Below are 27,277 nucleotides of genomic sequence, written 5' to 3' on the forward strand. Positions count from 1 at the left end.
TTTTTCATCATCGACCATCTCTGGTCGCTGATGAAAAGGAGAAACTGAGCAATATATTGCTCAGCCATATATTGCTCAGCAATCTCCCCCGTGTGTACGGGGCTTTAGACTTCAATATTTTCTAATTAATAGAGCGATTTGTTCATAAGTGGAGCTCCATGTAGCAAACAATTCCAAAAAAACAATGAAAAGACTGTGCTAGAATAGAATAGCAGTCTTTTCATTGGTCTTTTCATTGGTCTTTTCATTGGTCTTTTCTGTTTTTGTGGCGTGAGTACCCACATGTGACTTCTGCTTGAATAACAAGCCCAATTGAGCACCTTTATTGTTATATATAATTTGCAATTAAGTAAGCGCATAGCCACCCTATCCAATTAAGCTTAATTGCTGCCACCAACTCTCACCTGACTACTCACACTACTGTGAAAATGTTCACGAATTCTCCTAATAGATCATTCTGACAAATTTGCAATTAAAAATAGTTCACAGATTCTACATTATAGCATCATTGACTTCAGCTACAGACCAAGATACAAACTGTACATCTTTCGAGTTTATTTTATCCTTTAGCATCCCACCCATATACCCATTATAATGATCATAGTGCCAGCTATTTACCATGTAGCATCTAATGTCTGGATGGATCGGCAATGTCTAGATCAGGCCTAGCCAACCCAGCATGCATCACCACTGTTTTGCTAATAAGGAATGCTAAAACTGTGTCAAGGCATGCTGGAATGTGTAGTTTCAAAACAGTTGGAGAGCCAGGTTGACCAGGCCTGGTCTAGGTTGACAATCTTGTGGTCAAACATGTCGACCTTTGCTTGCGTCAATCTTCTGTTACTGTCAATCTAGACGATGCCAACCATTTTTAGGCTTCTAACGATGCGTTCAACCATTAGTGGTTGACCATGTGATCATAGATCTGTTCTACCATAACCGTAGCATAAGACAACAAAAGAATATAGGTGGAATATACAAGCGCTATAGAATGGTGTCAACAATAACGTAACTTCCCTTTTTGATGGCGAAGTGGAGATTCTTAGATGTCTAGATAATTTAGATTTTACACTTGCTCTATGTAGATATAGCCATGAGGAAAATCATAAAAAGACAAAAACATATGTTGTAGTATGTCCAAATAAATAATGTTTGACACATTGTGAATTGTGGTACGATACCAGTAAGAATACAAACATACCTTTTATAAATGGTTTCAAATTCGCACACATATGAGTCCGGTATGACAACCTTCTTGTTCCAAGCAGGTGAAGTTAAGTTTTTGTTGACCCCATTCTATAGCACTTGTATATTCCACCTATATTCTTTTGTTGTTTTGTGATTGTCAGAGGAGGGTGATCCTCTTATAGGTGTTGAGTAAATATAGCAGCTGTGCCAGAGGGTGAAAAGTTGTATTACACCATTCCAGTCCATAACCGTAGCATGTTGGTAATTGCCATTGAGAGTTCAGATTATCCTTTTCACAAAATACACTTATGGGGAGATTCATTTCTCAGCAATGTAAATTATGGGGGCTGCGATGCGAGAAGATGGTGTTGGTGGTGGTGCCCTACCTATTCTGGCAGTTCCAGGCCCCACCAATCTGATGGCTCTCAGCAATGTAAATTATGGGGGCTGCGGGGCGAGAAGATGGTGTTGGTGGTGGTGCCCTACCTATTCTGGCAGTTCCAGGCCCCACCAATCTGATGGCTCTCAGCAATGTAAATTATGGGGGCTGCGGGGCGAGAAGATGGTGTTGGTGGTGGTGCCCTACCTATTCTGGCAGTTCCAGGCCCCACCAATCTGATGGCTCTCAGCAATGTAAATTATGGGGGCTGCGGGTTGAGACGGTGGTGGTTATAGGGGCTGCGGGTCGAGAATTTGGTGGTGGTGGTGGTGCTGGTGGCATCTGTTCCAGGACCCACAATTTCTGATGGCAGTGTTAACTGTTTATAAAATGTGTTTTTGCCCAACAGTTCTGGTAGGCACTGCACAGTCATCATCCGGAGAACAGAACCACTGCCTTAGTGGAGTCATTTATTTCAATTAAGTTACCTTAATGGTTTGATGCACATGCACAATTTGCTCAAAATTGAAATAATCAATGAATACTCAAGTTATTATATTGCATAGCAAGCGGAAAGTGTACCTGTGTTTTCAATTCTAGTGCTACCTAACACGGATAGTCTTTCACTAGTAAAATATCACTTGCACGTTTGCTGCAAGGTGTAACAAATCTATGTCATATCACTGAGTCATATCACTATAGCTTGCACCTTATGCAACACTAGTATTCTGAATTCCCCTTATATGGCTTGTGCAGTGTTCTTCCTGAATCTTTTCTATTTCATAAACAGTCACAATATAGGAAGTAAACCAAAGCATTTATATATACAAACAGAAAGCTGTTCACTTGGTATCCACATTGCTTTTTTGAAGATTGCACAGTGCTGCTTTGCAGTATGCAGATTGACAAGACTCAGCACATTGTTATATGTTTGCAGCAATGTGATGCACCCATGTACGTATCTACAGTTATGTGCACTGTCATGTGTTCTGATCATGGTATTAACCCTGTAGTGTTTTCATATCTGAGTGCATTAAATGCTTTTTGAATATTTTTTTTTTCATTCCTTTTTTTAAACATAAGGGAAGATGACCCTGTTTGTGAGAGCTTCCAGTCCAGAAGAGTGAAGCTCAGTACACACTAGTAGATATATCTGCAGATTTATTGATCTGCAGATATATCTACAGACGGATCGGACAGCGTGTATACGCTGCCCAATCTGACGTGATTTGCTTGTGCCCGCCCAGTGAGCTGTCAGTCACCGGCGGCTCCTGCAGTGGCTTTATGGGCGGTTGGCGGATCACCCATACACACAGAACGAGGCGCCAATATATCTTTAGATATATCGGGCATCAGCTGTCTTGCACAGCTGACATGATTTATCTGTGAATTACGACGTTCACAGATATATCAATGGTACACACTGGCCGATGGTCTGTTGAGATATTGGCCATTCAATCGAACAAACGATATATATCGGCCAGTGCATCTACACCTGCCGGGCGGCCAAACTCCGCGCGGCTAAGAAGCCGTGCCATACACAGAAGTTTACAACGGTCGAGATGGCCGTCCCGTGTGAATGGACACAATCCTGTCCATTATTAACTACTGTGTACGGCACGGCTTTTGTCCATGCGGGGATTCGCCACCTGGCAGAAGCCGGAGCGTGTGAAACTGCCCTTAGGGCCTTATTTTGGTTCATTCTTTCTGACAAAATCCTTCTTAGATGGGCAAAACCATGTGCACTGCAGGTGGGGCAGATGTAACATGTGCAGAGAGAATTAGATTTGGGTGGGGTTTTACTTCAAAGTGAGATCTATATTGCAGTGTAAAAATAAAGCAGTCAGTATTTTCCCTGCACAGAAACAAAATTACTCACCCAAATCTAATTCTCTCTGCACATGTTACATCTGCCCCCCCTGCAGTGTACATGGGCCCTTATTCTGGTCGGTGCGGATATATCCGCGTGCGGTCGGGCCGCCGATGTTTTGTGTCTGCGCATGTGCAGAGGCGTCTCTGCGCATGTGCAAGCGGGGCGTAAATCCTGCATGATATGTGAACACTCCGAACAGGGGGTGGAGAGGGGCGTGAAGGGCTATTTGTGCTCATTACCATATGCATACGCCCCGCGTTTCATGGGCGTTCCCATGCAAACGCTGGGCTACGTATGGTAATGCGGCCGTGACGCACGTGTAGGGGGCGGACATATGACATCTCCGGATGTCAGCTGCCCGCCCAGATCTCTGCTTTTGCGCGGAAAAATGTCCGTGTGGTCTGAGGTTGCGGGAGTTGGTGGAGCACTCGGTCCTGCATTCGATGGTCTGCAACCATCGAATGATGGGGGAGGTTCCCTTAGATGGAGGAGGCATATTCCGTGTAAAATACACGTGCGGTCCGTTCGGCCAGCTTCTTACCGCGTACGGACGGAGTTGGCGATCCGTATGGAAGGCGGGGTTTCGCACGCACGGTCCTGGCCGCATAATCTGATCCGGCCGCACCGATCAGAATAAGGGCCATGGTTTTGTCCATCTAAGAAGGATTTTGTCAGAAAGAATGAACCAAAATAAGGCCCTAAGTCTCATCTCCAGTCCTCAGGTTCCACTGGCAGGTAAATTCCTTAGGATTTCTGTAATTATGCACAGGAGAGTTAATATATGTTGCTGGGTCAGTCATTATCCCATCTCTTTCTCACCAGCAGAAAAACATAATATCAATTGGGAATTATACATTATAGACATGACAAACACAAACAGATGCTTGCATTTTCTGGCAGAAATATGGCCAGAATTTCCTGCACAGTTATATGAATACAAAGAGTGGGGCCTAATTCTGCTGCAGTTGGCAATCAGTGAATTTTCAGGCTGATGCCTGTGCACACGATGTTAATGGTCTCATGCCACCCTGAGAGGAAAGTGACGGAATATGTACCTCTGCTTTGGCAGGGAATGGGGGGAAACTGTGCGCTGGAACTGCAAATGTACAAAAATAACTTGTCTCCTACACAGAGGCTATTCATGCTGATAATAAGGTCCTATTTTACGTTAGCATTATAAAGTCATAGCATTATAAATGAATCATTGATTGACAGGAAGTTTGCTTTTTTTTCTTCCTCTTTCTCATTTATAAATGGCCAATTCTAGTGGTAGCATGTAGAGAGATGCACAACTAACTACAAATCTTTTGGTGCAGACTATTTTTGGGGGGTGGGGGGTGTTGGTCACAACTCAATAAAATGCTATATAAAATCACCAGGCAGCATAGACAAGTTACAATGCTGTAAATATAAAGCACCCTTCTCCTGCATGATACTGAGGTTGTGTCTTTATGTATGTATGAACTTACTGAATGCTGAACACAGTCTCGGGGTTAATATTTTGGTTTCGGTTTGGGTGAGATGTGTGGTTATGTTTTATGACAGATGCAGTGTGACGCTGTGTGACAAATGCTGCTAAGCCTGATGTGTTCTATACTCAATCCAACACAATGGCTCAAACTGTACAGCAAACCCCTCACATTTCCCAGCAGATATTCTCTCATATGCCAGCAGTAACACAGCAAAGGGCTGAAGCAGGTGCTTTATTCAGCAATTGCCAGGGAGGGGGCTCATTCAGCACATGATATGCCGAGCAGGCAGCATAGCCTGATCTAACACTGTAAGGCTTCTTTCTTCTGATTCCTTCCTTCTATGCATTTTGCCTGAGCACACATAGAGCAAGGATTGCCCTATATGTCCTAATATGGCCATGCAGGCTGCAGGGGCGTTCCTGCCTCTTCATCAGAGGGAGGGGGGTGATGAGATGTCTGGGACTTCCTTTTTTGGAAACGTTAAACCTCCCAGCCTAGTGTGAAGGAGGCAGCAGAAGGCACCCCGTGACATTCAGCACGGCAGAAGGCACAGGGAGGTAGGGGGCAGCTGCTCCTGCTCTGGTGCAGCCATTGTGCTCTGGAACCAAGGGGAAAGCTTTTGTTCCCAGCGTGCATTTATATATAAAAGCCATACAGTGTTTTATTGTATAATAAAAGCCTGCTGGATTTGGAGATGTATGTGGCTAGCTCAACTGAGATGGAACGATGCAGAAAATCACTACATAGCTATGAAAATATAAAATATATACTGTGCAACCTTGTAAACACTTGTTTATTTTCACAAGTAAATGGTTAAAACTCATTGGAGCATATTTATTATCGAGTTCCAGACACAATAATTATAATTTCTTTTCAACGCTTTTGGTTGCAATACAAAATCAATTATTGCCTCAGTGTATTAAACACACATGCCAGTCCCCCTTATGTTTTGCCACAGTGTTGCTAGTAGCGAATGGTAAAACTATGGCAAGGCATGCTGGGATGTGTAGTTTCACAACATCTGGAGGTCCACAGTTTTCAGGATTTACAGTATATTCCAGAGCTTGGTAAATTCCATAGTAAAGATATGCTGGTCTCAGAACTTCTCAGTCTCCTCTCATAACTCCACCTCCCCCACTTCCACTAACTATCGGTGTTCCCCAAGGTTCTGATTTTAGTGCCTGATTCAGACCTGATCTTTGGGCTGCAAATCTTCAGAGCTCAGAAATCAGGTAAACGCCACAATGCACATGCAAATTCCAGCCCATATGCACGGCTGTGAATTTGTTGGCAGCTGTACACATGGGGGGAAAACCATTCACAATCACTCACCATCAAATGGTTTCCCCTCTGTTCACAATGCCAAATAAGCCAGGACTGCGATGGCCCAACGGCAGGGGAATGGCTGCGTTTCTAGGGGACTCCTAGAAAACACTTGTTTACCACCCCTAAACAGTGACAGGGTGTCATTTACCCTACGAGCAGCCAGCATACCGTGTGCATGCATGGTTGTCCGACAATTGGCAGAGCTGTGAATTTGCAGCCTTGCTCTCTGCTCTTAATCAGACCTTTAGTCCTCTCCTTTTCTCTCTTTCTCTATGGGCCAGATGTATCAAGCTTCAAAAGTGATAAAGTGGAGAGTGATAAACAACCAGTCAATCAGTCATTAGCTCTTTTGACTTCCAATATCATCTCTATGCTGATGATACTGAAATCTGTCTTTCTTCCCCTGAGCTCCCCACTCGTGTCACCAACCGTCTCTCTGCTATCTCTTCTTGGATGTTCTAGCTCTTTTTTAAAGTTAACAAGTTTAATGCTGGGTACACACCAGAACGATCATGATCATGAGAAGACTATACGATGGTCACACGATCTCAAGATCTGCATCTCATCCAATTCCAATCTGATCCCCATCTGTACCCAGTTGAAGCTGTCATTTTCAAATCTTGAATGCAGCAGGTAGGATCTGCAAAAATGACCAGCGGGACGTGCATTGGATCGGATCTAAAACATGCCCAATTTACATTCAATCGTTCAAGATTGTGTTGAAATTGTGGGAATTGAGGCCAAATCTTTCTGGTGTGTACCCTACATTAGACTGAGCTGATCATCTTCCCACCCTACTGCACTATCTCACCTCCCACAATCTCATTAGCTATTGATAGCACTACTATCTGCTCAAGTCCCCAAGTGCGCTGTCTTGTAGCAATCATTGACTCCGCCCTTTTCTTCAAACCACACATTTCGTACCTCTCCAAAATTTGACGTTTGACTTACTCAAGATGCTAGCAAGACCCTTATCCATTCTGGCTATCTCCAGACTGAGTTACTGTAAACTCCTCCTATGTGGCATACCTGACAAATCTCTCTCTCTCTACTCCAATCTATCCTCAATGCTGCAGCCCAGGTATTCTTCCTCCCAAACGCACTAAATGCGCCTCCCCTCTCCTACAAGCTCTTTACTGGCTTCCCTTTCAAAATCCAATTCACACTCACTTACAAGGCCCTCATCTTCTCCTCTTTCAGTTATATCTCTGACCTCATCTTCCTTTACACTCCTGCTCCACTACCAGGTTTCTATATGGCTTGCGATACCTTCTCCGATGCATCGCATATCGCAAAGTAAAAAAAAACGTATGTGCAGGCAGTACTTTTTGTACTAGATCACATCACATCTAGTTCTAGCCGCACGCTGTTTTAACGTATACATTTGTATTATTTAAATCCATTACTAATTTCTGAATTTTATTGGTCTCATCTATCTATGAGTTCATCACTGATTTACTGCCTTGTTGTGGCTGTAATACCTCCTGGGGTGTGGTAAAAAGATTCTCCAATACTGCCCTCTTTGTATTTGTTACAGGACTTAATTCAGCTACTTAAGCCCCATACACATTAGTGCAGTGATTTTCAACCTTATTCAACCCACGGCACACCCAACAAGATTTTTAAATTGCCAAGGCACACCATCAGATCCCACAGGAAAAAAACACGGGCCCTAATATTATCGTTTGTGTAAATGTTTTTAATTATGTCTTTTTTTTCCATAGAATTCATTCTTTTGGGAGCAAAAAAATTGAAACTGTGGTTATAAAGTATATATTGATCAATTACTAATTTTTTTCATTGGTTTTGTGCCAGATATACCTAGAGTATACTTATTTTCTTTATCAATATTGTTTAGTGTGTACACTCAACATCGACATTTTGGAGAGCATTGTGCAAATGAGGTGTGGATTGTTAGATAGTCAGAGGTAAATTTATTAAGCTTGGTGAAGTGATAAACTGTCTGGTTTTTATCACTGGCAAATCAGCTCTTACCTGTCATTTTTCAAACCAAGCCTGTAGCTTCACAGGTAGAGCTGATTGGACGGTGATAAAAAAAAAAACAGACACTTTATCACTTCACAAAGCTTAATAAATCTGCCCCTCAGTGTCTAGATCAGGCATTCCCAACCACGGTCCTCAAGGCAGGTTTTTGTGATATCAGGGTCAAAATGAAAAAGGTAGAGACGGTGGTTTTACGGTGTATTTGCATATTTTCTGTATTTTGATGACTGAGCACCATATGTAAAATTGACGTGAATGGCTTCATCTTTTTAAATGTTAAAAATTCAAAATAAAAAAAAGCATTTTTTTTTTAAGAAAAAAGGTAGACACATGAAAAGGCAGACATGAGTGTTTTTGTGTGTGACAATGACGACCGCTGCGGGCATGGGCCCCCAATTAGTGTAACGCATATGCTCGCATGGCTGCTGCGCTCTACATTCTTTGGGCTCGGTGCCTCGCTACACTCAGCACACTATTTTATCTCCCTCTATGGCTGCCAACATCGATCGTGAAGTAAGAACCATGAAAAACTCATGTTGACTTTGTCATGTGTCTACCTTTTCCATGACAACAATATGACCCTGTGGACATTGTGATTCTGCCAACCTATCAGATGTCGACTTTTTGACCCTGTCAACCTGTTGCATGTTGACTTTCTCAGATAGATCTATCAACCGGAACCAGTGCAAATGTTACAAAGTCAGTGTACCAACCGCACACAGGCGGACAGATGTGTGAACCAAGATTTGAAAACAATTCCCAGAGTTTATCTTTCCTTTACAAAATACCTGGGAAGAACTTCTTAGGTGGTCTTAGTTTTTTAATAATAGCTCATTCCCTATTCAGTATGGTCATCAGTCTTGCCTTCTAGACTTTTCTTTATCATTAGGAATCTGTAATAATTTCCATGTTTCACTGGTGCCCACACATGGGCCCTTATTCTGATCGGTGCGGCCGGATCCGAATATGCGGCCAGGACCGTGCGTGCGAAACCCCGCCTTCCATACGGATCGCCAACTCCGTCCGTACGCGGTAAGAAGCTGGCCGAACGGACCGCACGTGTATTTTTCATGGAATACGCCTCCTCCATCTCAGGGAACCTCCCCCATCATTCGATGGTCGCAGACCATCGAATGCAGGACCGAGTGCTCCACCAGCTCCCGCAACCTCAGACCACATGGACATTTTTCCGTGCAAAAGCAGGGATCTGGGCGGGCAGCTGACATCCGGCGATGTCATATGTCCGCCCCCTACACGTGCGTCACGGCCGCATTACCATACGTACGCCCAGCGTTTCTATGGGAATGCCCATGAAACGCGGGGCGTATGCATATGGTAATGAGCCCAAATAGCCCTTCACGCCCCTCTCCACCCCCTGTTCGGAGTGTTCACATTTCATGCAGGATTTGGCCGTACGCCCCGCTCGCACATGCGCAGAGACGCCTCTGCACATGCGCAGACACAAAACATCGGCAGCACGAACGCACGCGGATATTACCGCACCGATCAGAATAAGGGCCATGGTGAGATGTGTGCTAGGTGTGATTTGAGCTATACAATGTGTGCTATGCAATTTGAACTTTATACACTGTGCTATTTTATTATTATTATTAACAGTTTCTTATATAGCGCATACATATTCCGCAGCGCTTTACAGAGTATAGTTGAACATTCACATCAGTCCCTGCCCCAGTGGAGCTTACAATCTATGTTCCCTACCACATGTACATGCACACAGACATTCTAGGGTTAATTTTCCCCAGTGGAGCTTACAATCTATGTTCCTTACCACATGTACATGCACACAGACATTCTAGGGTTAATTTGCCCCAGTGGAGCTTACAATCTATGTTCCCTACCACTTGTACACGCACACACAGACATTCTAGGGTTATTTTGTTGGGAGCCAATTAACCTACCAGTATAGATTGTGGGAGGAAACCGGAGAACCCAGAGGAAACCCACAAAAGTACAGGGAGAATATACAAACTCCGCGCAGTTAGAGCCATGGTGGGAATCAAACCCATAACCTCAGTGCTGTGAGGCCATAATGCTAACCATTACACCATATCCGATTTGATCTGCCCACCATGCGATGATTGCATGCGTTTTTAACTTTTTAGTTCAAAATGCATCGCATGTAATACAAATCACAACGTGCTCACCATGGCCTGCGATGCTTTACACGCTCCTGCTCATCGCATATCGCAAAGTACAAAAAGTATGTGCAGCCCGTACTATCTGTACTAGGTCACATCGTATCTAGTTCAAATTTCACGCTGTTATAGCGCATCGCATGTGGTGCGATCTAGTACAGAACGCATGCATTATAAATAGCACAGTGTGACACTAAATTTGGACTAGACTACAATATGTAATTTAAATATGTCAAGTACATATTGCATGCAATTCCCTACACATGGTTGCGATTTGAACTAGACACAATGCAATGTAATTCAAAAATACTTGCCTGCACATACTATTTTGATTTGCATACAATACCAATATGGATTATGAACTGGTTTCCTAGGCGCTATAGCAAACATCCAATTGAGTCCAGAAGATATACCCAGAAAAAAAGAGAAATGCTACAATAGTGTAATATTGTTTAGACATCAATTCAATTCCGGCATTATATGAAATAATGGACTCGTACCCTAAAGTATGATCTACATGTGGTGTAGACAACAGCGCATAAACATGAGGGACGATACACGTCACACTGGATGAGGTCCTCTCCTTTCCTCCTCCGTTAAATGCGATATATGTCTCAAATATATAAAAGAGACTTCATGGTGTAGTATGTACACACTTTAATAAAATAATTTAAAATTTCATGACCAAAGAATAGGGATACAAATGGACTCTCACCATATGGTTGTGTCTACAGACAAAGGGCCTTATTTTGGTTCATTCTTTCTGACAAAATCCTTCTTAGATGGACAAAACCATGTGCACTGAAGGGGAGCATATGCAAAATGTGCAGAGAGAGTTAGATTTGGGTGGGGTTTTACTTCAAAGTGAAATCTATATTGAAGTGTAAAAATAAAGCAGCCAGTATTTTCCCTGCACAGAAACAAAATTACTCACCCAAATCTAATTCTCTCTGCACATGTTACATCTGCCCCCCTGCAGTGCACATGGTTTTGTCCATCTAAGAAGTATTTTGTCAGAAAGAGTGAACCAAAATAAGGCCCAAAGTGCAGACAAACAAAGCATGTGTTGTTACAAGTTCCAATACAGGCGTCCCTGGATACGGAAACGGGTAAGTAGTCCTTCTGGATCCCCTTCACTTGTTCCTCCGAATGGCCCCAGCCGACCGGTTTCGATATCTTGCGATATCTTTATCAAGGCATACCATGATTTGCAATATGGATTACGCAGGAGTGCCCATCGCAAGGCAAAATAAACACAGTGTGATTTGAAATAGACGCGATGTGATTTGAACTACAAATGTCAAATCGCATGCGATAATCACGTAGTGTGTGGGCACCTTGAGCCCTATGAGTGCCAACATCTCTTTGATGTTGAAAATATTGGCTAAAAATTACAGCGTAGCTCACATTTGTTATTCAAATTTAGATAAAAAAAATGTTGCGTAAAAATAAAAAATAGGGGGTGAGATTTAATAGGATGAGAGATTCAGAAAGTGAGAGATTTGTTGAGAAATCTCAAGTTTTTTTTAAAGCGGCAATCATTTACACTGCTAAACCAGTTAGATTTTGCAGTGTAAATGATTGCCGCTTTAAAAAAACCTGGTGATTTCTCAACAAATCTCTCACTTTCTGAATCTCTCATCCTATTAAATCTCACCCTATATTTCTCATATAAGGGAAACATTACAGGTCATTATGATGAACAAAAATGGTTGCTTAGCAATTTCCATTGGCGGATTCAGGGGGGGGGGGCACCTGGGCACTCCCCTTCCCCCTGTCATTTCATTTTGTAGCTGGGGACCAGGGCTTTCCAACAAGCCCTGCCCCGTGTCTCTTGCCCCCCGGGAACAGGAGATATCGCCTGGCAAAGCTGTAACGTTTTCCCCATAGGATAAAGTGGGACCCGTTAATTCCGACCCCCACCCGCTTCCGACGGCTGCCAGTTCCCCCCTTTGCATCATAGAAGCTTGTGGTTGATCTTATTCAATTCCAAATCGCTGGGCCTTCGAATATGATACCAGGCTGTTTTGAAATGTAATTTCATGGCTGTTCATGTTCTTTGAGGGCAGATTACTCTGGAACCAAAATCATTCAAAGCTCACTCAAAAGTTCTTCAATATGATACTTGTCTCATGTAAATGGGTCAGTTGGTTCTGAAGACATAGCCGGTTAAATGAGATAACTGGTTAAAGGGGGAGGGGGAGGGGTGGTTTTCTCTCCCCCTCACACCAGAAAATGCAGCGACTAGGCTGGTGTAAAAGGGGCCAACCTGGGAATGCATTTTCTGGTGTGAAAGGGGTATTATTTCAAATAGAAGGTACCTGCAGTGCTCTGAATACAGCCAGGCTCTGCCACTGTCAGTGGCTATCACTTCTGCCTGGCGGCGGCTGTCCCCCATTTACCGCGAGCATATATTCCCCCTTGGCAATGAGCATGTAATCCCACATGGCAACGAGCATGGAACCTCTGGCAATGAGCATGGAACCCTTGGCAATAAGCATGTAGATAAGCAGCACTTATGTAGCATCCTTTTTCATAGGCATTATGGTGTTTGGCATAATACATAATGGACATAATGGCGTGTAACTTAACGTGTAATGGACATTATGGTGTAAATGTTTAATGTGCGCCTTTTTATGAAGCATATTGTGAATTTGGGCTTAATCTGTGTGGCATTATGTGAATTTTGGCTCAATCCGTGTGGCATTATGTGAATTTTGGCTCAATCCGTGTGGCATTACGTGAATTCTGGCTCAATACGTGTGGCATTATGTGAATTTTGTCTCAATCCATGTGGCATTATGTGAATTTTGTCTCAATCCATGTGGCATTGTGTGAATTTTGTCTCAATCCGTGTGGCATTATGTGAATTTTGCCTCAATCCGTGTGGCATTATGTGAATTTTGGCTCAATCCGTATGGCATTTTATGAATCTTGGCTCAATCCATGTGGCATTATGTGAATTTTGCCTCAATCCATTTGGCATGTGAATTTTTACACAATCCATGTGACATTATGTGAATTTTGGCTCAATCCATTTGGCATTATGTGAATTTTGGCTCAATCTGTGTGGCATTATGTAAATTTTGACACAATCCATGTGGCATTATTTGAGTTTTGGCTCAATCCATGTGGCATTATGTGAATTTTGCCTCAATCCATTTGGCATGTGAATTTTTACACAATCCATGTGACATTATGTGAATTTTGGCTCAATCCATTTGGCATTATGTGAATTTTGGCTCAATCTGTGTGGCATTATGTAAATTTTGACACAATCCATGTGGCATTATTTGAGTTTTGGCTCAATCCATGTGGCATTATGTGAATTTTGGCTCATTCCATTTGGCACCATGTGTAAGGGTCAAGTATAATGGGGTCTAGTTTTTTGTTGCATAATGTGTAGAAGTTGTATATGGTGTGGTACACTACACGCAAGGACACGTCCCCTGCTGAGTGGCCACACCCCCTTTTCCGGAGCGTGCACAACTACATCCTTTTGTCGCCATGGAGGGCCTGCGTACTTTAAATGCCAGGGCCTATTTTTAATCCCATTCCCACCCTCTCTCTGCCGCTCTCTTAGCATGTACACTGGCACCACTAACACTACCCCTCCCCCACCCAAACCCTCTTTTATCATGGTGCCCCCCCTGTCATTTTATCCTGGATCCGCCCCTGGCAATTTCCACACTTATTTTGACAAATTCACTTGGCACGCAAAGGGTTAACACCCAATGGAGACTTACATAGTTACTGTACATAGTAGTTAAGGCTGAATAAATAACTTTTTTAACTTTTTGGGATCTGCATGCTTCCAATCTCTTACGTGGTTTTTTTTTTTTACATAAGAAATTACCATTTAAGCATTTGAAGTCTAATAGAGTGTACACAGGGTGAGATTTCCACTATTTTTCCATTTGAATTTGCTTATAGCAGCAAAACGAAATCAAATATTTTTAGCAACATTCGATGCAGATTCGATCCCAATGCGCGTTCAAGTTTAGTGGAAAACGAAAAGAAAAATAGTCAGCTATATAGTAGAAATCTAACTGAAATGCCAGATTGAATCAAACAGCATATTATATTGAAATCAAATCGAATTCCGCATCTAATCGTCTGTACACACTATGGGCCTTATTCTGGTTGGTGCGGCCGGATCCGAATATGCGGCCAGGACCGAGCGTCCTAAACCCCGCCTTTCGTAAGGATTGCTCACTGCGTCCGAATGCGGTAAGCCGCTGACCGCACGGAGCATGAGTGGATTTCTCAGGTATACACCTCTTCAATCTCTGGGAACCTCCCCCATCATTCGATGGTCGCAGACCATCGAATGCAGGCCCGAGTGATCAGGCAGCACCCGCGTGCTCAGACCACTCGGGCATTTCTCCGTGCAAAAGCAGGGATCTGGGCAGGCAGCTGACATACGGCAATGTCATATGTCCACCCCCTACACGTGCGTCACGGCCGCATTACCATACGTACGCCCAGCGTTTTCATGGGAACGCCCATGAAACGCGGGGTGTACACATATGGTAATGAGCCCAAACAGCCCTTCACGCCCCTCTCCTCCCCCTGTTCGTAGTGTAAACAATTCATGCGGAATTTGGACGTATGTCCCTTTTACACATGCGCAGATATGCCTCTGCACATGCGCAAACACAAAACATCGGCGGAACGAACGCACGCGGACATATCCGCACCAACCAGAATAAGGCCCTATAAGACAAGGGCTAATGTCAAACATCAGTGGACTGTAGCAAATAGTTTTCAGGTTTCGAAAATGTTTTTTTCCTGGGGCAAATGCCCTGCACACATGGTTCGATGTGGTCTATTTTTCTATTCAATTTTGCTTTTATAATCAATTATGAAATTGAACACTTTGATTCGATCCCGATGGGTGGCCCCGCTGCATCAAAATCAAATTGAAATAAAGATTGTGCAGGCAAGACTATATAGTACAGATCTGTCCAAACTGAATGTGTTTGCCTTGCCATGCAATTCGATCCTGATCATGGCCAATCAGGGCTGAGCTATGCGTCTCCGTGGAGACGTATCAGCCAAGGACGCTAGCAGCCTCTGTAGCGCTGGGACTGCTCTATAGAAGCTGTGATCAGTGCCGGAGGAAGCCGGCTCAGCCCGCTATCAGTGTGGGGTGAGCTGGCTCTGGAGGAGGGAGTCAGCGCTGGACCCTGGGTCTGTAAGTATATTGGTGTAAAAGTGAGGTGTGTGTTTGTGTGTGTGTATTCTACTTTTCTGTGTGTGTGTGTTTTATTTTAACATTCTTTTTATAGGTGGACTACAAGTCCCAGCGGCCCCATTAATGCCCCGCATGTTGGGACTTGTGGTTTGCCAAGTCTCAAGCATGTGGGGGAGGCCTGCTGGCACTGGTAGTTCACCTATATAAAGTAATGTTATGAATGAGTGTTTTAACCCTATCAGGCCGTCGTCCAAAGCCCAGGGACGCCAGTGACAGTCGCGGGCTTCAGACCTGGACGGGTGAAGCCTGGGGGGGGACCCTTTATTGGGGTCCCCCCCCACTTATGTAAAAAAGTGTCCCCCTGACTGTGGCATGACACCGCGGGCTGTTGGAGCCCGGTGCTGGTTTCAAAAAACGGGGAACCCCCAGATTTTTTGTCCCCCATATTTTTGGAACCAGGACCAGTCCAAGAGTCCGGGGCTGGTTTCAGAAATACGGGGGACCCCTATGCTTTTTGTCCCCCGTATTTTTGGAACCAGGTCCGGCTGAATGAGCCTGGTCTGGTTATGCTCAGGAGGGTGGACCTCACACCATTTTTTTTTTTTTTTTACTTTTACACATTTTTTAAGACAGGACCATGCACAGATCTCAATGATCTGTGCATGGTTCTGGCCAATTCGCCTGTCAGAACCTGGTCTACATGTGTGGCGATTTTTAGTAACATTTTCCCGTTTTCGCATCTCATTAAATATGCGATTTGAATACTTTATAATGGAAAAACATCTGGATGCGAGTTCTGGCGTTACTTAAAATCGCACCTTCAGAATGTGCGATTTCGCGGCAAAATCCGCGGTTTTGCAGTTTTTCGCATCTCATTAAATATGCAAATTTTGAAAAACGTGCGATTTCGCCTGTTTTTTGCCTAAAAACTACAAAAATCACAATTTCGCATACAGAGCAGTTTACGCACATATTTTGCGCATCTCTCACAGAGATGTTGCCATTTTTAGTAGATATTTTGCGCAGCTCTCACAGAGATGTTGGCACTCAAAGGGTTAAAATTATACAATTCACAAATGTAATAAGGAGGTTCTGTCCCAAAAAAAAGTTTGTAAAAAATAAAATAAAACTGGCATGGGGTCGATGTATGAATGCCTATGCAAACCTGCTTCTTGCATGATATGGTTGCCATAGTATTAAGCTTTGCTACTAATCTCCATTGAACATTGTCTTGTCCTTCGTTGTCTTGTACTGCATGTCACGCTTTATTCTTTTGCTAATTTGTTTTTGTGCTTTGCCAGGTGCTGTGAAAGTCCTGTGTGCCATATAAATAAATAATACTTATATTAATTATACCTTTGGCCACAGCTTGTTGCTCACACATTTTTACCCTATTCCTTTGAAAGATTGTAAATATATGCGTTATATAGTAGCTTGTATTTTACCCCAAAACAGCTGTCTGGAACCCATTTGCAGAATTTGGGCAGGAAGTGATCTGATCGCTGTGATCTGATGGTGTCCCAGACATTTGCTGTCTGCAATTTCTCTTTCTGGATGATAGGTCTACATAACATGGTCAACACCATATTGTCGTAATGGCCAAATGGTCAACATAGCAATCGTCAATATGTAAAAGGTCTGTATATGAGAGGTTTTGTTTTCTATTTTTTTTTTCTTATTTTGAACTTTTTCTTGCTTTACATCCATGTAGACTCCAATCGGGAATGGTAAAGGGTAATTTGGGGTCATTTCTAAAATCTACAAATAGACACAAACTTCATGTCACCTTTTTCATGTGTTGTCCTATTTGTGAGCGGCTGCAACAACAGAGCTAGAGGCGGATGGCCATAGTGACCCAACTGCCAGCAGGAAGGAGGAGGAAAGTACTGTAGCCAATCCTATCTGCCTTTTATCTCCCTCCATGTCCCAGTACTGCCCCAACTGCTATCTGCACCTACCTGCAGCACTGTCTGTCCCTAACCCTCTCCTTGCCCAGCTGCTGTCTACGCATACTCCCGGCACTGCCTGCCCCTAGCCCCCCGCCATGCCCTAGGACTGTCCCTGCTTCTATGTACCCTTACCCAATACCTCAGCTCTGCCCATCATAGTACTGCCTGTCCTTAACCCCCTCCTTGTCCCAGTACCACCTCAGCTGCTATTTACCTTTAACCCCCCCCCCCCTACCAATACTGCCTGCCTCTTACCCTATTTTTGCCCAATTACCGCCCCAGCTGCTATCAACACTTTCATCCTCCCTGTCCCCAGCCCGGCCTATCTACCCTTACTCCCTTCCTACCCCCAGTACTGCCGGTCCCTAACCACCTTCCTACCCCAGCTGCTATATAAACATCACTCTCATTGCCCCTAACCCCAGCACTGCCTGTTCCTAACCACATCATTGCCCTAGCTGCTATCTATGCTTACTATTTCCTTTCTCCACATTACTGACCCAGCTGCTATTTAGCCCTATTCAGTCCTACCTAACCCCACATGCTGCATGCCCTCACCCCGCCTACCCCATCCCTGCCCCAACTGCATCCGCCTCAACCCCTTGCTCTAAATCAACTGCTAGCTGCCCTTAAATCCCAAAAAATTGGCCCCCAATTTTTTAATGTATGAGTCCCTGGGACCCATCTATTTCTTTGCTCAACACAAGCACTGCTTTTGTCTATGAACCGTGTGTTGCATATACAGCATTCTAACAATTTGGCAGCCTGTCACAATAGGAACCAACTTGGGTCCTTGACCTGCATATGGATTGTAGCTAAGCCCATAGCTCCTTATAAGAGTCCCTGGTGAACTCACTGTACTAAAATCATGACATAGTTTCTGTATGTCGCAATATAACTTATTAATTCACATTAATTGGGACCAACATTGTTGCAATGTCCTTTAGGTAATTAAGACCCAGTATAAAGTATTGAGGAGATGGTATAAGTGCCCTGTCCTTTTACATACATTTTTTCCATTATGTTGGCATTATGGCAAGATGGAGGTACTCTAATCTACATATGGTGGGCTTGTCCCTTTCTGGACTCAAATTATCGAAATATCCACTGAAAATCTATTATTTCAGGTTCCGACTGGACCTGTTTCTGGCTACTCTCACACTCTATAAAGAACAAAGAGGACGTACCAACAATCATGTGCAATTAAAATAAAGTGCAGCTAGTGTGATTGCACCAGAGGGTATAACATCCAGAAACTACCCACATAGAGATACAATGGATACAGAAGGAGGTGTTACACACACAGCGCTCAGTGTATAGCCTTATAACACAGTGAATATAATATGAACAGAGATATCACCATTTGTTTCCAACAGGTTTCTTATTGGAGATTTCTCACAAACAGGATTTGTATCTGAAATGATAACCACCTATTCTCACATTGCATGTGAGTGGGTGGAATAGTGAAATAACATAGTGCAGTTTATCCTTGGTTAAAAAAGAAATGTAATAAACAGAAAGTAGACTTTTAAAACAGCATAGGTAATCAACCCCTCAGGCAAAGCTGCTAACAGTCAGATGGAACGGGCAAACAACGTCAAAAGGTCCATATACCAGTCCGGAGCTAGGAGATGGAATCCTCTGCTGTAAGCCACATAGACCGTCGATCAGCCTCTTCTTCCTGGGGAGTCTTCACCAAACACTCAACGCGTTTCGATAACCTTCTTCAGGAGTGTTCCATCTGACTGTTAGCAGCTTTGCCTGAGGGGTTGATTACCTATGCTGTTTTAAAAGTCTACTTTCTGTAAGTGCGGACTTTATTCAATTTCTTTTTTAACCAAGGATAATCTGAACTATGTTCTTTCCCTATTCCACCCACTCACATGCAATGTGAGAATAGGTGGTTATCATTTCAGATACAAATCCTGTTTGTGAGAAATCTTCAATAAGAAACCTGTTGGAAACAAATCATATTATATTCACTGTGTTATAAGGCTATACACTGAGCGCTGTGTGTGTAACACCTCCTTCTGTATCCATTACTCTCACACTCTGCTATCCCTATTTCTAGCAACGAAAATATCACCTAAGCATATCCATAATGCAGAAAGTGCGATAGTTCCTGTACATTGGTGCTCAGTGGCAGCCTGACGATCTGGGAATGGTGCCAACAATTAGACTTTTACATGGCTATGGAGGATATATTTCATAGTGCTCTGGAGAAACATTCAGACTATGCTACCACACTGTACAACTGGACAGAGATCAAGACCACTCCATCCTATGTTGCTTTAGTGCCCCCCCTAACGGATCATACTACTATAACATGTGAAGGCCTTCATCTGTGTACCCTGATATATAACCATGCTTTTTCATTACCTGCTCCTCCAATTTCTCTCTTCCCCCTCTTCCCCCTGGTTTCTGCCCCCTTTTGTGTTTCCATTAGTCTAGACTCCGCCGGAATCGGGTGAAAAGTGTCCAAATCACACTGTAGTCCAGCTAACAATATCAAAGAATTTAAATATATAAAATATATATATATATATATATATATATATATATATTGCACGGGGGTGAGAGCGGCACTCGCAGCATAAGTATACACCATAAACTGGTTTAGTTCAACAGCAACTGCTGTTGAACTAAACCAGTTTATGGTGTATACTTATGCTGCGAGTGCCGCTCTCACCCCCGTGCAATATCCATTATTTGTGCAGGCACCCGGCTACTACAGTGCTTATTACCGTGGAGTGTGCCGGTCTCTTGCTCTTGTGTGTGTGTGTGTGTGTGTGTGTGTATATATATATATATATATATATATATATATATATATATATATATATATATTTTATATATTTAAATTCTTTGATATTGTTAGCTGGACTACAGTGTGATTTGGACACTTTTCACCCGATTCCGGCGGAAATCGGGTGAAAAGTGGCCTAATTGCACGTGTTTGACATCCTATCCAATGCGCAATCCTGTGGGAATCAGATCAGAGTCTGAAATCAGACCTGCTGCACAAAGGATCTGTCATACAGCCTCTGTCAGCAGTGAATGGTATTACATGTGATATATCACAGGCAAAAGGACCACATGCAATATATTGCATGCGATCCTGCAGCCCAGGAAACTCCTGGACGGTTCAAGGGAGTTCTTATATGACCTATCCCTGCGAGAAGTGGCATAAGTGTATGGGGGCCTTTACATTGGTTTTGTTACTAGTCTTTTCCTACTTAGAGTAAATCTTTAAATCCAGAATTTATAAAAAAAATATTTAAAAAAAATGTCCATATTTTATGCTCTCTTACCCAAAGTCGTGGGGTAAATGTAATAATCTGCTTGATGCATCATTCGTCGTGTTTCCAGCGACTTTGTCCAAAGTTTTAAAGATTGCTTCTTTACAACATCTGGCAGACTCGCTGGTAATTCAGTGATGCCTGTCACATGCAGGCTATTATGTCTGTTCCCATATGTGTGACTGGGAAATGAATGCTTGGTGCACTTTTCCGCTATCCAGCCACACTGTTAGCTGTGATTCCTAGAACTTTTTCTCTCTGTGCCTTGCACGTACCTGCTGAGTGACGCGAAACCCCAGGTAGGGTGTGTAAGGCCAGGCACAAGAGAGATAGCACTGGGTGTGTTTGGAATGTAACAGCTACTCAAGCCCAGGGCGTGAAAATTCCAACCGTATCCCAGGTGTGTGTGTGTGTGTGTGAGTGAGTGTGTGCCACCTTTCCTCACTTCAGATTCTTTGTGTATTCAAGCCGACCATAAATTGCCTGCTGTCATGGGTCAAAGTTCTTATTACAGAAACTGATGCGTAGATGCAGTCAACATCTCTGAGACAGATACTGTAGCTGCAAATAAAATACAAAGGAAAGGTAGCGTGTGAGCTCAGCTGCTTGTTAGGTTTGAAACTCTATTGTCCTATAGAAATGCTTTTAGTTTTTTGCTTTATTAATCAGACAGGCCCACAAATTGCTTAACATAAGTGAATCATGGGCAGCTCTATAACCTCATTAGTTCATAGCCTTAAGCTGGCCTCACATCGGACCAGCTTTCCTCCAACTGTCCAACTAAAGCAGTGACTCCTCAACTAACCACCTTCTTTATCCAACCTGTGATGTCACAGTGCTGCTTGCCTCTTTCTGCGTGTTTTGAATAAATATTTGTTTTATTGCTATTCAAAAAACGAAATTAAAAAGTTTCCATCTTTTACAATGATCTATAGGTCACAGCTGCAAGGTAAGCTGGCACTTGGAAAACTATAAGTGCAAGCTTGCCCGTGTATCCGTATTTCCTGCAATCATTTATTTTTTTATGATAAAATGTACCATTTGAGCTCTGTGCTGTAGTGCCCCCGTAATACATTAATCAGGGCAGCCGAGAGGGTCGGGGGGGAGCAGGTACTAATTACCTGGGCCCAGGATTGCTGGAGGGCCCCGCAGGGGCCCTAGTCCGACCCCTCCCTTCCCACTTCGTCCCTCCCAGGTAGCAACAGCAGCACATACTTCTACAGCATGTGCTGTGCTGACGGCAGGCTCAGCATGAGTGTCTCACTGACAGCATGAGAGGTCATGCTGAGCCTGCTGTCAGCACAGCACATGCTGTAGGTGTGTGCTGCTGCTGAGATTACAGTTTTTAGAGTTTTCTTTAACCCTCCTCTAAATATTTTGGGGGCGTGGCCTAAGTGTGGGAGGTGCCCACACCTCCCACACTTAGGCCACGCCCCAAATTTTACCGGAGCCCGGCATTCCTCTCGGCTGCCCTGACATTAATGGGGTATTTAATGAATGAAGAAATACTATAAATATAGCTGCTGGTTTTCTGCAAACTATGGTTAATTATATAATCCTTAGGGGGAAATTTAATATGATGAGAGATTTGGTAAGAAATGTCCAGGTTTTTTGTTTTTTTTAAAGTGGCAATCATTTACACTTCAAAATCAAACTGGTTTTGCAATGTAAATGATTGCCACTTTTTTAAAAAAGTGGATATTTCTTACTAAATCGCTCACTTAAATGTCTCATCCTATAAAATTTCCCCCTTAAGCTGTGTACACACGGGGGAGATATATTGCTGAGCAATATATTGCTCAGTGTCTCCTTTTCATCAGCGACCAGAGATGGTCGCTGATGAAAGGGAACCTCTGCCGGTGGAGCCGCAGAGGGAATCAGCTGGTCGCTGGAGCAAGCTAGTGCGACCAGTGATCAAAAGGGGTGCTATAAACGGGAGCGCGCACCCGGCGATTTATCGCTGGTGCACACTCCAATTGCTGGCAATATGGTCGCTCAGCGACCATATTGCCAATGATAAATGCCCGTGTGTACGCACCTTAAGTGTCATATTTTCACAGATGCTTACTGCATCTGGCACAATGTCCCTTATGAAAAAAATAAAAGAGCACTACTTTAAATAGCACGACCCTCATTTTTTTTATATTTCTTAAACATGCTGGAAATTGTATTTGTGCCGGAAAAGAGGTCATTATCAATAGAAATAAAAAGGCATCTAAGGATTATCATAACAAGGTTCTTCACTTTACCGATAGTGAATGTATTGATTTAATTTGATCTCATGCTCTTATGCATACTTATTATTTTACCTACTAGTTGCGGAGAGGGATGGGGGCAGACGGAGAGGGAACGGGGCTCGCCCATGGAAACGCCCAGAGTTTTATGGGAGTCCCCATGAAAATGCTGGGCGTTCCCACGGGATCGTAGGTAGGCCGATGCCTGCCGGGAGCAGGCGGCTGACGTCACAGGACATCAGCCGCCCGCCCTATCTTCAGCCTTGCACTCGTAAATAATAGTCAGTTCAGAGTCAGACTGACATTTATTTGTGATGGCAGGGGAAATCATTCGATGGTCGGCCAGGCATTGATAATGAGAATTTCTTATTGCGGCAATTCATGGAAGTAAGGAATCCTTATTTGCCTAAATGTATTATTAGTCACAGGCACAGGTTGTGGGTACAATCAATTTACTTTTTATTTTGGCCAGCACATGGTCAGCGCATGAGTATGCAGGCAGCAGCAGCAGGACATATCCCTCTGACAAAAGAAAGCTACAACATGCTGACACCATCTTTAGATGGTGGTAGCTGTGGGGGCCAAAATCCAGTATGCTTGGCCAATCTGACAGCTGCGAAGCCCCCATAGACACCTATGTGGCTGTTGTCAGAAATGGGGGACTGTGGTAGATATGGAGATATCTGCTACAGTCCTTCCAGTGCACAGTTGCATACCTCCCAACTGTCACGATTACAGCGGGACAGTCCCGATTTTCGGGTCCTGTCCCACTGTCCCACCCGTGGCAGGCATTGTCCCGCTGCAGGGGGTGGCAGTTGGGAGACCCCCAATCTAGTAGAATAGACGCTGTGCGCATGCGCACAGCGTCTATTCTCATATGAAAATGAGGTCGCGGCTAATTAGCATAAGCCGTGACCTCATTTGCATACGCCCCGCCGCGCGAGTGTCCCTATTTCTACAGGTCAGAAGTTGGGAGGTATGCAGTTGTGTGATACTAATATTTGCTGGTACCCCCGGGTGTTTTGTGGGTAGACTTGCAAATATAGTTTTTGCTATATTTTTGATAAATCGACGCCATAGATACCTAAAATGTCTCCTACATAAAGACAGGATCAGTTGCAGTTGATGTGTGTTTCAAAAGTGATAAAACGGAGGGTGATAAACAGCCAGCCAATCAGTGCAACTGGCTCATAGACCAGGGTTGCCAACTTTCCCGGAGAGGAGACTTTCAGCAGTAGCTCAGTGAGCTTGAGCGTGGCGTCATTAAGCCCCGCCCCCAGGATGTCAAATAGCCGAATTCACGTACCTCTGTGGAGGGGGCGGGGCTAAAATGGTACGATTGTGACATTTTAGCTCCGCCCCCTCCTCTGAGACCCGCGGATTGCGGCATTTAAATGCTGAGGTCAGGGGAAAAGGTCCAAGATCAGGGGGGTTCAATGGAGGTCCCCCTGAATCCGGGAGGGCTGCCCACCTTTCCGGGGGGCTGGGAGGGGGGACCCGATTTTCGGGAGACTCCCCGCCATTCCAGAAGGGTAGGCAACCCTACCATAGACTCAACAACCCCCCCCCCCCCCAAAAAAAAAAGACATTCTAGATTTTGCGCGTAAGTGTGCAGGGAAGCAAGAGGTTTTACAAGCCTCTGTTTAGTAAATAACACTCCATGTTTTCTACTGAAAGAAGTTAATCTACCTTTATTGTGTGAGAAAGCTCAGCATCTCCACTTTGGCCCTAATTCAGGTTGGCTCGTAGTCTGCAAACATCGCAGGCTACCTAGCGACTGAGACCCTGCCTGGCCGAATCGGCACCCTTTGTGAGTAAGGTATGTTTGCTGGTGAAGACATACCACGTGTAAATAGATACCTTTAACAGCATATAAATTTGTTACATAGGGCCTTATTCTAGTTCACTCTTTCTGACAAAATCCTTCTTAGATGGACAAAACCATGTGCACTGCAGGTGGGGCAGATGTTACTTGTGCAGAGAGAATTCGATTTGGGTGAGTTATTTTGTTTCTGTGCAGGGTAAATAATGACTGCTTTATTTTTACACTACAATATAGATCTCAATTTGAAGTAAAACCCCACCCAAATCTAATTCTCTCTACACAAGTTACATCTGCCCCCCTGCAGTGCACATGGTTTTGTCCATCTAAGAGGTATTATGTCAGAAAGAGTGAACTAGAATAAGGCCAATTAAGTGAGTGGGGTACGGTGGTCGATTCATTCATACTGAGTGCAGACTACTTTGTGTGACTTACTAGGGATTCTCAGAGCGAATAATAAAGAAATGTTTGTGTGCCTGCCAAGAATCCTGAAGTGAATACAGTACATTTCTTCACCACCTAGAATTTGGGACATCATTCATCGGTAGGTATTCAATGTGGCCGGCGAGGGGGTTAAACAGCGAGGATTGCAGAAAACCAGCGATCCTCGCTGTTTAACTCCCTCCTCGCTGTTTAACTCCCTCTCCAGCCACTCGCCCTATTCAACGTTCTGGGGAAATCGTCACCATCACAGGAGAATTCCCCAAAACAGCGAGACCTGCGGCTAATGCAGAAAACTTGCTGTTTTTAGCCGCGAGTCTCGCTTCTGGAGCCGCATACGCCAATTCCCCCTCGCTCAAAAAATGGAGCGAGGGGGAATTGGCGTATGAGGGGTGGTGCGTTAAATACTGACAGGGTGAGTGGTGACAGCGAGCAGGAAGCCCTGCTCGCTGTCGCAGCTCGCCCACGGCATTGAATACCTGCCATCATATTTGGGAAACACATGTCCTCTTTGTAACCATTAAGAATCACTGTTTGAGTGAATACATTTTTTAAGGAAGAATCTACACATTATCAGTTTTCCTTTTCCATACCATACCATACCATAGAGTAAACAAACACAGACGTGAGAGAACGTTATGAGGGCTCCATACCAGTTATTAAGAAATATAATACTGTTAGCAGATATCGCTTTAGAATTTTACCCATTCTTTGATTTAGAAACATAGAATTTGACCCATCTAGTCTCCCCTAAACACATGTATACACATACACGCATACACACACGCACGCACTTACACACAAGGGTCCATTTTTGTCAGAAGCCAAGTAACCTAGAATAATGTTTTTGGATTGTAGGAAAAAGCAGGGTACCCAGGGGAAACCCGCGCAGTACAGGAAAAATATACAAACTCAACACATTAAAGGGGATAGAACAGAATGGGGAAAACGAGTACTGGAAATTGGTGAAACTTGCTTGTGAGCAGGAGATCAGAGCACAGGTGATGTATTTAGTGGGCTAATGAAACCACACTTACTTTAAACTCCTGTCTCACGTTCACATAGCAGTTTCTTTAGCAGGTTGACACCTCCTCAAGTACACTCATAGACTCCCCACAATATGTATAGTGGATAACTGAAACTTACTTTTAGTATTCTGTCACGCGTTCACGTAACAGTTTCTTTGTATTCAGACATTTAAGCCCCGTACACACGGGGGAGATATATTGCTCAGCAATATATTGCTGAGTGTCTCTCCTGTTCATCAGCGACCAGAGATGGTCGCTGATAATCAGGAGACTCTGCCGGGGGAAGAGGCAGGGAAATAGCAAGCTCCTGCGACCAGCGACCATCAGGGGCTGCACACGGGAGCGCGCACCCGGCGATTCATCGCCGACAGTACACACAAATCACTGGCAATATGGTCGCTCAGCGACCATATTCCCAGTGATATGTGCTGAAATTGCACCCGTGTGTACGCACCTTTATTCTGACGTTACCGCTGGCGTATCCTCCACCAGCGGGCTGTGTGCAAATGTCGGTGCCGGTTCTAGACAGTGAGCTTTTCGATGCAGCGTCTGCAGCGCCAGCAACGAGTTTAGAATATCAGCTTACTGGAGGGATTTCAGGGCATCTTGTCTGCTGTTTTTACCTGTCATTTGGATGTCTGAATAAATTTGTTGTTTACCTTTGACGCTGGAGTGTGAATACAAAGAAACTGTTACGTGAACGCACGACAGAATACTAAAGTAAGTTTCAGTTATCCACTATACATATTGTGGGGAGTCTATTAGTGTACTTGAGGAGGTGTCGACCTGTTAAAGAAACTGCTATGTGAATGCGAGACAGGAGTTTAAAGTAAGTGTGGTTTCATTAGCCCACTAAACATATCACCTGTGCTCTGATCTCCTGCTCACAAGCTAAGCCCCGTACACACG

General features: G+C 43.9%; 1 protein-coding gene across 5 annotated transcripts in view; it reads left to right on the forward strand.

The window, feature by feature from the left end:
* MUS81 (MUS81 structure-specific endonuclease subunit) overlaps positions 1 to 27,277 on the forward strand; it is a 123,505-nt gene that overhangs the window by 3,313 nt on the left and 92,915 nt on the right. The window lies entirely within an intron of this gene.

Source organism: Crinia signifera, chromosome 11, assembly GCF_055691185.1.
Source record: "Crinia signifera chromosome 11, ASM5569118v1, whole genome shotgun sequence".
Classification (NCBI taxonomy): Eukaryota; Metazoa; Chordata; class Amphibia; order Anura; family Myobatrachidae; genus Crinia; species Crinia signifera.